The following is a 14,550-nucleotide window of genomic DNA, read 5'->3' on the forward strand; positions in this document are numbered from 1 at the left end:
GAAGATTTCAAATAAAAAACTGTAACTTTCGGTGTTAAATACGCTCATACCTCGCAATCCACACAAGGAAAAAAAGACTCGCCACTAACATCATACTACGAGAAACTTATGTAGATGATGTCCTTTCTGGCGGACACGATATACAGTCCACTCTCGATTCTATGACTCAAAATATCGATGCTCTTAAATTAGCACGCGTTCCTCTAAGAAAAATCAAACAAAATGGCTGGAATCAATATCAGATTCCGATGTCCTAGATACAGAATTTCTCAAATTCCATCACACTTCTAAAACCTTAGGAATACGATGGAATGCATTAGCTGACTCGTTTTCGTACTCCTACAACCCAATTTCCGACTTTAAGTGAAATACAAAACGACAAATATTCTCAGCGGTAACGAAACTGTTTGACCTGGCAGAATAATGATCTTAGCCAAAATCCTTCTCCAACAGCTCTGGTAAGAAGGAACCGACTAGGATGAAGAAGTCAAACCGGAATCATTTTACAAGTGGAACACCTCCCGCGCAAGTCTCCTACCTATTAGCAGTGTAAATATCCCTCGATGGGTGCTATTTTCCCCTAACAAATGCATTCAAATCCACGGTTTCTCTAATGCCATGCATTTGCTGCATGTGTTTATATAAGATTGCAGCACGATGAGAACTCTGCCTCAACCCACCTCTTTATGGCGGTAACCAATGTCGTACCCCTGCAAACAGACCACTTGCCACGACTAGAATTCTGCGGAGCCGTGTTATTGTCGAAATAGATAACTCAAACTTAATTTCAATTGAAGGTGCCACTACCCGAACTGACAATGTGGTCAGATTCCTCTATTGAAAAACCCCGACATACACGGAAAACTTATGTGGCATACAGGATCACCCAAATTTTGGAGAACGTCAGCAACACAATTTGGCGCCACGTACCTAGCGATGAAAACCCCGCCGATTTAGGAACTCGAGGATGCAAACAACAAGATTTAGTTGACTGCTCGTTATGGTGGAATGGACTCCAATAACTCTCTAAGCCGAACACATTCTGGCCAAAATACTCCAATCCATCTCCTCCGGAGAAAAATCCATTTAGGACGTTTCATTTGTCACTCTCAAAACCACCCGATTCCCACTTCGATAGCCTTCACTCGCGCGTACGACGCTAAAATGAAACTCATAATATTAATGCAACGCCATCGTTTCCCCAGCAGAAATCACTCAGTTAGAATAATCAAACCCAATCAGCAAGAAAAGTTCCCTGCTGTCCCTAAATCCCATGCTAGAGATGGCATCCTCCGAACTGACGGTCGTTTAATTAATGCTGATATGAGCTATAAAGAACGCTGTACAATAATTATCCCAGATAACTCGAAGTAGAACGCTCCCTGATTCTACATTTGCTCCATAAAGTTTTGCTCCATGGCGAAAGCAACTAATGATCTGCATGATACAGAACAGAGGTTTACGCCGATCACTTTATCGGCGGGGGCGGCGTAGGCTCTATTATATACCGGCGGCGGCGGCGTGAGCGGCGCGCCGGCGTACGGCGGCGTTCTTAGTTTAAAAAGCTTGATTTTTCTATTTAAAAATATAATATTTAGGAAAGCTTTTGTTTGTATGTATTTAAGGAAATCAACGTGTTGGCCATTTCGGAAAGATCCGCGGTTTTTGCCTCAAGATCTCGCAGACCGTTCAAACATTTTCAGGAGTAGCTCCTTGCGGAGGGATTGTCCCTCGTTGACTTCCTCCAGAGGGGCTTCGAACTAACCCCGGTCTTTGGAATTGGTACTGCTGAGTCTGCTGAAAAGAAATGGAGATACATAAAATAGTCACAAGTTTGTCTGTATATCTCGTGCAAAGCGTAGTTTCACCTAGGGTTAAAACCTAATAATCATCGCGAACACAATTTCTTTAAATCATTTGTGTCTCCTTGGCGGTCATGCACAAAGGCGACTTACAGTTGCTATGAATGATCTATAAATACTCATGACTCTCATGGCACAGAGCGCCTCCAGGTTTTTAGGCTGTTTTTAAGAGCTACAATTCCCGATGTGCGAACAGTAGCAATCCCGACGACTAGTCGCTACCACGCCTCCTGAACCTCACACCATATGCCAGCACAGAAGCTATAGGACTGCGACTTCGAACTCATACCTCCGTCGACGTCACTTTCCTAGAATCCTTAGGCGTAGCTACGAAGACTTTCCAACGGATGCTTTTGTCGAGCTATGCTTTCGAGCTATATCAGAGAAGCACCTTGAAACGTTAGGGAGTGACTATTCGGTCAAGGATGCCGCCCTCGAAATGATATGCAGTATAAGTGGCTATAATTGCGAAATGGGTGAAAATCGCATAATCCTCGGTGCATCTACATATTTAAAATTTTACAAGGACCCTGGATAAATTTTTTTTTAAATTTTTTGCAGACGCTTGTCTTCACAACATTGATTTCAATAGTCTTCGTTAAATCAAACCGATATTTTAGAATGAAAGTCGACAGATTTTAAGTTGGAAGATGTTAACTGTGGTTTTCCGGCCTTATGATATAAGAGCTCTTTATGGATGACCGCGTAGCTTCAGTTTTCAGACTAGTTCGACTGTCCGCTACGTTAGGGTAGTAACACACACGGTCATTATTTCGACTGTCTTGGGAAAGCTTTCGCTTCACCACTTTGAGTGTTCTTGCGAAGGACAACACCTCACCTGGTAAATATAGATATGTCCCTACGTATTCACATTTGTAAAAGGAGCCGTAACGTGTAAGTGATATTTAAACTTCGTTGATAGGCTATAATCAATGTGATTCACTCCAAGGCACTAGTTTTGGATAGGGCCGCCAACTTTAGGAAATGTCAAACCGGGCGACTTGGGTGTTGAAGGATGAAGTGTGGAAATCAAAATTAACACATCAGACGCTATTTTAAACTTTCGCAAATAAACAACATATGTTTGAATGTAAGCCTAAGTGATTTTTCAACCCTTCTCATACGTACATATAATCTCAACTTAAGTATGAGTTAAGAATCAGGATTAAGGATATCTGATTTTGCATTACTAATTTCGCTTATTCTTTCAACCAATCGCAATATACAATTTTTTTTAAATCGGCACTTTTTTTGGGTAATTTGCTTTTTTTAAAAACTTGAGGGTCATTTTATTTGAATTCATTGTTCATTATTAATTTTTGAAAAATAAAATAAAAATATGCAAAGTGTGCATATAAATTTATTATTAAACTTTGCTTTTAGTGTTTTATTTCAATAACTTGGTAAATTGGGCGATGCAAAGTGCGTGTTAAGCTGACATCGAAAACCCCGGTTTTTTTTAATAACTTTTGAACAGTTAGAAAGAGTTAAATTTCGCAATTAGTTTCTCATAACTGGCAGTGATGCGCATCCTTTGATACCACTTTCGACCATATCCGACCAATTTTCGACATGAACAATAAATTGCCTAAACGAGTAGAAAATATAGTAAAGCGCCGGACGCCGCCGCCGCGCCGATATTTTTGACACTCGGCGACGGCGTGCGAAAAACGACCAAAATCGGCGCGGCGTTTATCGGCGGCGTATATCTCTAATACAGAAGGAATACTACATCTCCAGGGTCAAGCAGAAAGTAAAACAAGTAAGGAAGGCTAAGTTCGGGTGTAACCGAACATTACATACTCAGCTGAGAGCTTTGGAGACAAAATAAGGGAAAATCACCATGTAGAAAAATGAACCTTGGGTAACCCTGTAATGTGTTTGTATGACATGGGTATCAAATGGAAGGTATTAAAAGGGAGAGGGCCTTAGTTCTATAGGTGGACGCCTTTTCGAGATAACGCCATAAAGGTGGACCAGGGGTGACTCTATAATGTGTTTGTACGATATGGGTATCAAATTAAAGGTATTAATGAGGGTTTTAAAAGGGAGTGGCCCTTAGTTGTATATGTGAAGGCGTCTTCGAGATATCGACCAAAATGTGACCCAGAACATCATCTGTCGGGTACCGCTAATTTATTTATATATGTAATACCACGAACAGTATTCCTGCCAAGATTCCAAGGGCTTTCGATTTCGCCCTGCTGAACTTTTTCATTTTCTTCTACTTAATATGGTAGGAGTCACACCCATTTAACAAAGATTTTTCTAAAGTTATATTTTGCTTAAATAAACCAATCAAATTACCATGTATAATCCCGTTTTTCATATTTGGTATAGAATTATGGCATTTCTTTCATTTTCCGTAATTGTCGATATCCAAAAAAGTGGGCGTGGTTATAGTGTGATTTCGGCCATTTTTTATACCAAGATAGAGTGAGTTCAGATTCATCGCTCTATCTGTCTTTGGTAATGAATTATCGCACTTTTTCGGTTTTTCGAAATTTTCGATATCGAAAAAGTGGGCGTGGTTATAATCCGATATCGTTCATTTTAAATAGCGGCCTGAGATGAATGCCCAAGAACCTACATACCAAATTTCATCAAGATACCTCAAAATTTACTCAAGTTATCGTGTTAACGGACAGACGGACGGACGGACGGATCGATGCTGATAATTTTGATATATGGGATTCTATATCTATTTCGATTCCTTTATACCTGTACAACCAACCGTTATCCAATCAAAGTTGATATAATCTTTGTGCAAAGCACGCTGAGTATAAAAAGGCGATAATAGCAGTTTTCATTGATCTTAAAAGAGCTTTCGAAACTATAGATAAAAAGATGTTATTAGGAAAATTGGAAGGAATTGGTATTAGAGATGTTGAACTGGATTGGTTTAAAGATTTCTTAACAAATCGCAAACAAAGAACAGTAATTGGTTCGAAAATATCAGACGAAGTGGATGCTAAGATTGGCCTACCCAAAGCTCTGTTATTGCTCCAATTTTATTAAACCTTTATGTTAATGATATAAATTCTGCTTTGAAATTCAGTTTCATAAAACTTTTCGCTGATGATGCTCTAATTTCTATAAATGGCAAAAATGACAATGATATAAAAATCAAGTTACAAAGTGACTTAAACGCACTTTATATCTGGCTCTATACTAACAGATTTAAAATTAATATAGAAAAAAAAACGAAATACATGCTTATTTCAGGAAAAAAACATTGCTAATTTTGAAACTATTACAATAAATAATATTGAAATTGAAAAAGTATATACGATTAAATATTTGGGTGTTCAAATTGATTGCAAATTAAAATTTGATACCCATGTGGACTATACAGTAAGTAAAATATGAAAAAAGTTATGGTTTATTAAAAGAACTTGTAAAAACTTAAGTAATTGTTACAAAGTAAAGGTTTATAGATCCATAGTTGAGCCTTACTTTATTTATTGCTTAACAATATTTTTCATTCTGAAAGATTCGCAAATTGATAAGTTGCAAAAAATGCAAAATAAAGCAATGCGCTTTATTTTAAGCAAACGTTATGATACTCCTATAAGGGACATGCTTCTAAGTTTACATTGGATGAGTATTAAACAACAAATATTCTTCAACACAATGAAATTTATTTATAATATAAAGCACGGAATTTTGCCAGAGTATCTCAGAACAGGTATTACATTTAACTACGAGGTCCATGATATAAATACAAGGCAGAGAAATGATTTTAAATTGTCAAATTATAAAACCGAATCGGAACAAAATAGTAGTTTTTACAAAAGCTTAAAATACTTCAACGAACTACCTGAATATATAAAAAATTGTGATAGAAACTTATTTAAGAGCCGGTTGTATGACTACACCAAATCTAGGCGGATTAAATGATATAGTCGTTGAGATTTAAATGCATTAGTTATACATGTGTCATAATTAAATTTTTTTTATTTAAAAATTTAGATTAAGTAAACATTGTTAATTAATGCAATCACATTTTTAAGTTTTTGAACTAAACTCTTAGAGTCGTAGTAAATAAATAAAATAAAAAAATAAAATAAATCTTATGCCCCACATATACGCGGCCTATAGGAAGCCGCGGTAAAAAGCTTCAAGACACATTTCACCAAAGTAGCAGGAAATGTTTACGTTCGGAGAATTCATAACAGTCCTCATTCCAATAGAAGTGGTGCTCAATTTTCGCCCTCTCTCTCCTATGTGACAGGACCCAAGTGATTTATTAGCCCTCACTCCAATGCACTTCCTTCCAGGTGTCCCCTTATCAGAACCGAATGCCGAAAACTTATCTCCGACTACAAAATGGCAAAGGTTCTGTGTCTTCAATCTTGCTCACTACGAAGGAATTGCACAAGATATATAAATGGAAACATGCCCAACAAAACGTTTGAGAAGGAGATATATGAAAGACGATCTACACCACCCAAATGACTGGCGTTTTTTTATTTGCATTGTATAAAGATCTTTACATGTACCCTATACCAATTAAAGTAACTTATCGTTTCCTTAACTTTGCATATTCAATAAAATACAACAAAACCTATCCCTTTTTTAAGTTAAGAAGTAAGCGATCCAACGGAGTGTGATGGACCGCCTTAAGTTATCCGCTGCACTATATACGCCTTCGAAGGAAACTTGGAATACAATAAAGGGAATTGGGATTGGCAAATCCAAAGCCACTCTCTTAGTTTCACCCGATGTCGATGTCAATAATATCGACGATAATTTTGTAAAACTATCTCCCTCGGCTACAAATGTATGCATTGACAATTACTGTGCTCGTGTTAATGTTGATGCAAGTCCCTTGAGTTTGCCGGTGTCGATGATTGTGATGTTGTGCAAGCTATACTTTCGGTGAAGTCCAATGCAACAGGGTTAGACGGAATATGTGCTAAATTATTGAAAATCATCCTACCCATAATTTTTCCTCACATAACATATTTAATAAACTCCATACTAACGATTAGTATATTTCCAAAATGTTGGAAAGCTGCAAATAGGCGTATGGACTTCTAGGAACGGCTTATGTCTAAATCCTCGAAAGTCGAAATGTATCGTCATTCGTAGAAAGCCGCTGGCTACAAATCTACAAATGCCTTAGATAATATTATGTTCGAAACCTCTGTTATAGAATATGTTGACACGGCAAGAAATCTTGGTATAGTTTTAACAAAACATTGACATGGAAAGACCATATCTTTAATACAGTAGGAAAAGTGTACGGAATGCTCCATATACTGTGGTTAACACAGTATTTCACCCCGCTACATATACAATTACTTTTGTCCAAAGCGTACCTACGCTTCTTTATGGCTGTGGGATTTTTTTTAAGTGTGACTACGCGAGCAAAAAGAAGTTAAATGTTCTTTACAATAACATTGCCAGATATGTATATGGACTGAATAGTCTTGATCACGTTTCCTAATACTCTGAAAAGTTGCTAGACATATCCTTTTACAACCTTCTAAAGGTTAGTTCTCTTACTACCTTACATAAGATAATTTACACCAAAGAACCTCATTACCTATTTCGAAGGCTTCAATTTCTTCATTCAACAAAGTAAATGCTCCTCGTGCATGTTAAATACCGTATTTTAGTTTCTGAACGGCAATTCCTTGTCACTTCGATCCGTCTTTGGAACTCCCTTCCAACTAGAATACGGCAAATAAGTAATGCACTGCACTTCAAGAAAGAGATAATTTGCTTTTACAACTGACCCTATTTTCCTTCCTTAACTTATGTACTTTACTGATTTCTCATCATGTTTTACTCTCCACCTTCAACCTTCTCTAAGGGTTAAACTTAGTACCGTACTGCAATTGCAACTCTCCATTAACCTTAATTTTTGTTCTCCATCCCCAGGCTAAGATCTATTAAAATATTTTTTTTAATGAAAATTTCTTATCAATTGTCTATTATCTATTGTAACTTAATTAGTTAATTTATTGTCATATTTTTTAATATTACATTTTTTGTTTTTGTTAATATTTTTTTTTGCTCTTATGCTGTTTTGACTAGCACTTTAAAATAATTTTGTCAAATTGTTGTGCTGGGAAATTAAATAATAATATACAAATACAAATACAAAAAAATAAATCTTTAAAATAAATAAAAGCGACATTCTTAAACATATACAATAAGTGTAATAAATAAAGTGTATACTTAATTACATTTAAAACAAGAGTTGTGGCGCGTTTTTATTTCTTTTTATTTTCCCTTAAATATTTTCTTAGTGCTTCACACCCCATAAATGTGCAATTTTATAGGGCTTTATAAGAAGTTTCAAAAACGAAATTTTTACTATTTCTAATGCAAAAATATCAATAAACACGTTTTGTCCCTATTATTTTTTCCAAGCCAAACTTCTACTGGTTCACTTTTTCGCAAAAAACAACCTTAAAATGCTATTTTTATAGGGTGCACTATTCCAAGACATATATTGAAGTGCTGCTTATACAATTTATTTAGTATTTCGCACCAAGTTGTTCCTATTATTTTTTCCATCATTGTATATAAAAAAAACAATTAAATAAATAAATGCAAGGCGCGATAATCTCCGAAGGTATTTAGGGCCGAGCTTCTCTTTCAATTTGCGTAGTGCTTCTTTTAATTTTTCCTAAAAATTGTCGCAACTTGGACTACATGTTTTATGCCGTCTCCGAGCGGCATCTGTAAGGCAGATGCATTTTCATGACAGAAATACAATCGGAGTGTTTGACGAATCATTTCCGAGGGGTGACCCCGTTTAGAAACGTTTTTTTCTAAATTTTTGATGTTACTTTATCCGTGAGTTGAATCCAGTACCCTCGGTATGATAGGCGGAGCACCCTACCACCACAGCACGGCGGCCGCCAATTACTATACGTGTACAGACTGGGTACACTCACAAACATCAGAGTGCCGATATATTGCTATGTTAATGTTTTTGTTTTTGTATTCAATAAGCGAGCGTAACTAAATTAAAATTTTTTCTTGACACACTGCTACAATCACAAAAATTTAGTTTTTCCAATTTAAAACTCATTTTTATTTTCACAACAAAATTTTATATAAATAGCACCCACAAATTTCAACTCCTTCAGTTTAAACTTTAAAATCGACGGAGAAACAAAAACTAAAATGAATTTTCGCAATTCTTTCGTAATCTTATTCGTCTTCCTTAGTTGCATTCTTTCTAATACCAATTCGCAAGATCGCCTTTTAGGTGGCAGTGATTTGGTGGATGAAAAGGCAAGGTTTTCTTTGGTGTCAATATTTTATGCATGCCAATATCGGTGCACTGGTACTTTAATCACTCTGGGTAAGGTGCTTACATCCGAATTTTGCTTGTGGGGTTTTGAAGCGGATCTCATCGCTGTTTTTGCTGGTCAATCCAACTATGATAAAAGAATGAAACATGGACGCCAAGCGTTAAATATAATTTATCCACGGACTTTTACAAGTGTAGAAATGGATATATCTGTGATTTCACTGAAAAAAGCTTTCCGCTTCTCTCCAAAAACAATTCCAATATCTTTATGCAAAAACGAATTAAAGCAAGGCGTAAAAGTACAAGTTATTGGATGGGGTTCGAAAGATCCAGACATTTATGAACCTTCGCATGTACTTCAATCTGTTGAATTTGAACTATTCCCCTTCACCCAATGTGCGACTGATTTTAAGACGAAGATGGATAAAATTTTACCAACAACAGCAATTTGTTTAATAGATCCGACACATGCAAGTGATTCGTGTTGGGGAGATGCTGGTTCACCGGCCGTTTTGGAAGGAAGACTTTATGCTGTACTAGGAAGTGGGATAGTACCCGGGGGAAACTATCCGACTGCATTTACAAATATGTGTAATAAAGATGTTCAAGATTTTATAAATTCAGCGATAGGCTATTACTTACACAAATCGGCTGCTGAGTGAAAAATCACCTAACTAGCTCACAAAACATATGCTAAAATAGAGCGTTTTCGGAACGGCAGCTGAGCTTTGGTGATATTTCAATAAGCAGTCCAATGGCAATATTTCTTTTTGTGTTTAATAAATAATAATAATTAAATAAATAATAAGAAATTTTATTGTGATTTAAAAAAACACTTTGGTTGTATGCATTTAAGATGTGACACCTGCAAATGCCTTAGGTTGTGAGATCAAACTTTAAACATAGCTTTAATGCTCCCTCGTTTATGAATAGAACAGGAGACAAAAAGCAAATCACGAAATAAGTGAGGCAAACTTGACCGATCCATATCGGTATATAACAGCTGATCCAACCAACCTTATGGACATCAATGTATTTGTTATTGATATCATAGCATACCGCCTTTGTCATAACCTTACCATAACCAATTAATTAGTTTTTGGTTTTCAGCCATATCCATAACACGACTCTACAAAAAAACAAGTAAAGGAGGTTAAGTTCGGGTGTAACCGAACATTACATACTCAGCTAAGAGCTATGGTGACAACATAAGGGAAAATAACCATGTAGAAAAATGAACCTAGGTTAACCCTTGAATGTGTTTGTATGACATGTCTATCAAATGAAAGGCACTAAAGAGTATTTTATTAGGGAGTGGGCCATAGTTCTATAGGTGGACGCCATTTATGGATATCGCCATAGAGGTGGATCAGGTTGACTCTAGAATTTGTTTGCACGATATGGGTATCAAAACAAAGGTGTTAATGAGTATTTTAAAGGGAGTGATCCTTAGTTCCATAGGTGGACGCCGTTTCGAGATATCGCCATAAAGGTGGACCAGGGGTGACACAAGAATTTGTTTGTACGATATGGGTATCAAATTAAAGGTATTAATGAGGGTTTAAAAGGGAGTGGTGGTAGTTGTATATGTGAAGGCGTTTTCCAGATATCGACCAAAATGTGGACCAGGGTGACCCAGAAAATCATCTGTTGGATACCGCTAATTTATTTATATATGTAATACCTGCCACGATTTCAAGGGTTTTTTACTTCGCACTGCAGAACTTTTTCATTTTCTTCTACTTAATATGGTAGGTGTCACAACCATTTTACAAAGTTTTTTCTAAAGTTATATTTCGCGTCAATAAACCAATCCAATTACCATGTTTCATCCCTTTTTTCGTATTTTGCATAGAATTATGGCATTTTTTTCATATCGAAAAAGTGGGCGTGGTTATAGTCCGATATCGTTCATTTTAAATAGCAATCTGAGATGAGTGCTCAGGAACCTACGTACCAAATTTCATCAAGATACCTCAAAATTTACTCCAGTTATCGTGTTAACGGACGGACGGACGGACAGGGCTCAATCAAATTTTTTTTCGATCCTGATTATTTTGATATATGGAAGTCTATATCTATCTCGATTCCTTTATACCTGTACAACCAACCATTATCCAATCAAACTTAATATACTCTGTGAGCTCCGCTCAACTGAGTATTAAAAGTTGTTCTTTGTCCTAAAATTTATTTCACGATTTCTTGTTTTATTATAAGAAAAAACGAAAAGAAAATACCTTTTTATACTGAGTTGAGCAGAGCTCACAGAGTATATTAACATTGATTGGATAACGGTTGGTTGTACAGGTATAAAGGAATCGAGATAGATATAGACTTCCATATATCAAAATCATCAGTGTCGAAAAAAGATTTGATTGAGCCATGTCCGTCCGTCCGTCCGCCCGTTAACACGATAACTTCAGTAAATTTTTAGGTATCTTGATGAAATTTGGTATGTAGGTTCCTGGGCACTCATCTCAGATCGCTATTTAAAATGAACGATATCGGACTATAACCACGCCCACTTTTTCGATATCGAAAATTTCGAAAACCCAAAAAGGTGTTTAATTCATTACCGAAGACGGATAAATCGATGAAACTTGGTAGGTGAGTTGAACTTATGACGCAGAATAGAAAATTAGTAAAATTTTGGGCAATGGGTGTGGCACCGCCCACTTTTAAAAGAAGGTAATTTAAACGTTTTGCAAGCTGTATTTTGGCAGTTGTTGAAGATATGATGATGAAATTTGGCAGGAACGTTACTCTTATTACTATATGTATGCTAAATAAAAACTAGTAAAATTGGGTGATGAAATTTGACTTAAAAAAATTTTTTAAGTCAAATTTTAACAAAAAATTTAATATCTTTACAGTATATATTAGATCAACATTCAACTCCAGTAATGATATGGTACAACAAAATACAAAAATTAAAGAAATTTTCAAAATGGGCGTGGCTCCGCTCTTTTTCATTTAATTTGTCTAGGATACTTTTTATGCCATATGTCGAACAAAACATTACCAATCCTTGTGAAATTTGGTAGAGGCTTAGATTCTACGACGATAACTGTTTTCTGTGAAAAAGGGCGAAATCGGTTGAAGCCACGCCCAGTTCTTATACACAGTCGACCGTCTGTCCTTCCGCTCGGCCGTTAACACGATAACTTGAGCAAAAATCGATATATCTTTACTAAACTCAGTTCACGTACTTATCTGAACTCACTTTATATTGGTGTAAAAAATGGCCGAAATCCGACTATGACCACGCCCACTTTTTCGATATCGAAAATTACTAAAAATGAAAAAAATGCCATAATATTATACCAAATACGAAAAAAGGGATGCAACATGGTAGTTGGATTGGTCTATTGACGCAAAATATAACTTTAGAAAAAAACTTTGTAAAATGGGTGTGACACCTACCATATTAAGTAGAAGAAAATTAAAAAGTTTTGCAGGGCGGAATCAAAAGCCCTTGGAATCTTGGAAGGATAACTGTTCGTGGTATTACATATATAAATAAATTAGCGGTACCCGACAGATGATGTTCTGGGTCACCCTGGTCCACATTTTGGTCGATATCTCGAAAACGCCTTCACATATACAACTACCACCACTCGCTTTTAAAACCCTCATTAATACCTTTAATTTGATACCCATATCGTACAAACACATTATAGAGTCACCCCTGGTCCACCTTTTTGGCGATATCTCGAAAAGGCGTCCACCTATAGAACTAAGGCCCACTCCCTTTTAAAATACTCATAAACACTTTTCATTTGATATCCATATTGTACAAACGCATTCTAGAGTCACCCCTGGTCCACGTTTATGTTGATATCCCGAAAAGGCGTCCACGAATAGAACTAAGGCCCATTCCCTTTTAAAATACTTATTTACACCTTTCGTTTGATACCCATATTGTACAAAAGCATTCTAGAGTCACCCCTGGTCCACGTTTATGGCGATATCCCGAAAAGGCGTCCACCCATAGAACTAAGGCCCATTCCCTTTTAAAATACTTATTAACACCTTTCATTTGATACCCATATTGTACAAACGCATTCTAGAGTCACCCCTGGTCCACGTTTATGTTGATGTCCCGAAAAGGCGTCCACGAATAGAACTAAGGCCCATTCCCTTTTAAAATACTTATTAACACCTTTCGTTTGATACCCATATTGTACAAAGTATTCTAGAGTCACCCCTGGTCCACCTTTATGGCAATATCTCGAAAAGGCGTCCACCTATAGAACTAAGGCCCACTCCCTTTAAAAATACTCATTAACACCTTTCATTTGATACCCATATTGCACAAACGCATTCTAGAGTCACCCCTGGTCCACGTTTATGGCGATATCCCGATGAGGCGTCCACCCATAGAACTAAGGCCCATTCCCTTTTAAAATACTTATTAACACCTTTCATTTGATACCCATATTGTACAAACGCATTCTAGAGTCACCCCACGTTTATGGCGATATCTCGAAAAGGCGTACACCCATAGAATTAAGGCCCACTCCCTTTTAAAATACTCATTAACATTATTCATTTGATACCCATATCGTACAAACAAATTCTAGAGTCAGCCCTGGTCCACCGTTATGGCGATATCCCTAAATGGCGTTCATCTATAGAACTATGGCCCACTCCCTCTTAAAATACTCTTTAATACCTTCCATTTGATACATATGTCATACAAACACATTCCAGGGTTTCCCTAGGTTCATTTTACTACGAGTTGATTTTCCCTTATTTTGTCTCCATAGCTCTCAACTGAGTATGTAATGTTCGGTTACACCCGAACTTAGCTTTCCTTACTTGTTGCGGTATAAAGTTTGCTTTCTTAATAGTTGTAGTAACAATACTCATGGCGCTAGAGTAATAACTTAACAACGTGGTGTTTTGTACAAATCTAGAATAACCTAAAATGTCGTGGCGAAAGTGTAAATATGAAGCTGATGCTTTTTGTTATATACGTGGGCAATTTATTAGAGTTCGAAATACAAAATATAATTTAAATATATCTCTCGTCCTCTGTGAAGCCTACGAAGCATATTTTGGCTGTCCGGTTTGGAATCAAGGGCTCCATATGTTGTTTGTAGTTATTGTAAAAATGTTTGGAAGGTAACAATTTGTTTTTAAATAGTAAATTAAATAAAGTAGACATATTGATCTCTCTTTCTATATTTTAGGTTAGTATCGAGGTGAGAAAAGATCTATGAAATTTGCACCACCAAGAATCTGGCGAGTACCAAAAGACGACGTTAAAGACTGCTGCTTTTGCATTGTGAATCCGAGTAAAAGACGTAGAGGTAAAAATGCAAACCCTATCGAATATCCTGATCTTGAATCTTCTTCTGTTACAGTCGCACACGATCTGGCACGACCATTACCAGAGCCACCGAAAAA

At 36.5% G+C, this 14,550-nt stretch overlaps 1 protein-coding gene across 1 annotated transcript in view; it reads left to right on the forward strand.

Annotated features, from left to right (window-relative positions):
- Aldh-III (Aldehyde dehydrogenase type III) overlaps nucleotides 1–14,550 on the forward strand; it is a 659,088-nt gene that overhangs the window by 449,935 nt on the left and 194,603 nt on the right. The window lies entirely within an intron of this gene.

This window comes from Eurosta solidaginis, chromosome 3 (genome assembly GCF_040869045.1).
Source record: "Eurosta solidaginis isolate ZX-2024a chromosome 3, ASM4086904v1, whole genome shotgun sequence".
Lineage (NCBI taxonomy): Eukaryota > Metazoa > Arthropoda > Insecta > Diptera > Tephritidae > Eurosta > Eurosta solidaginis.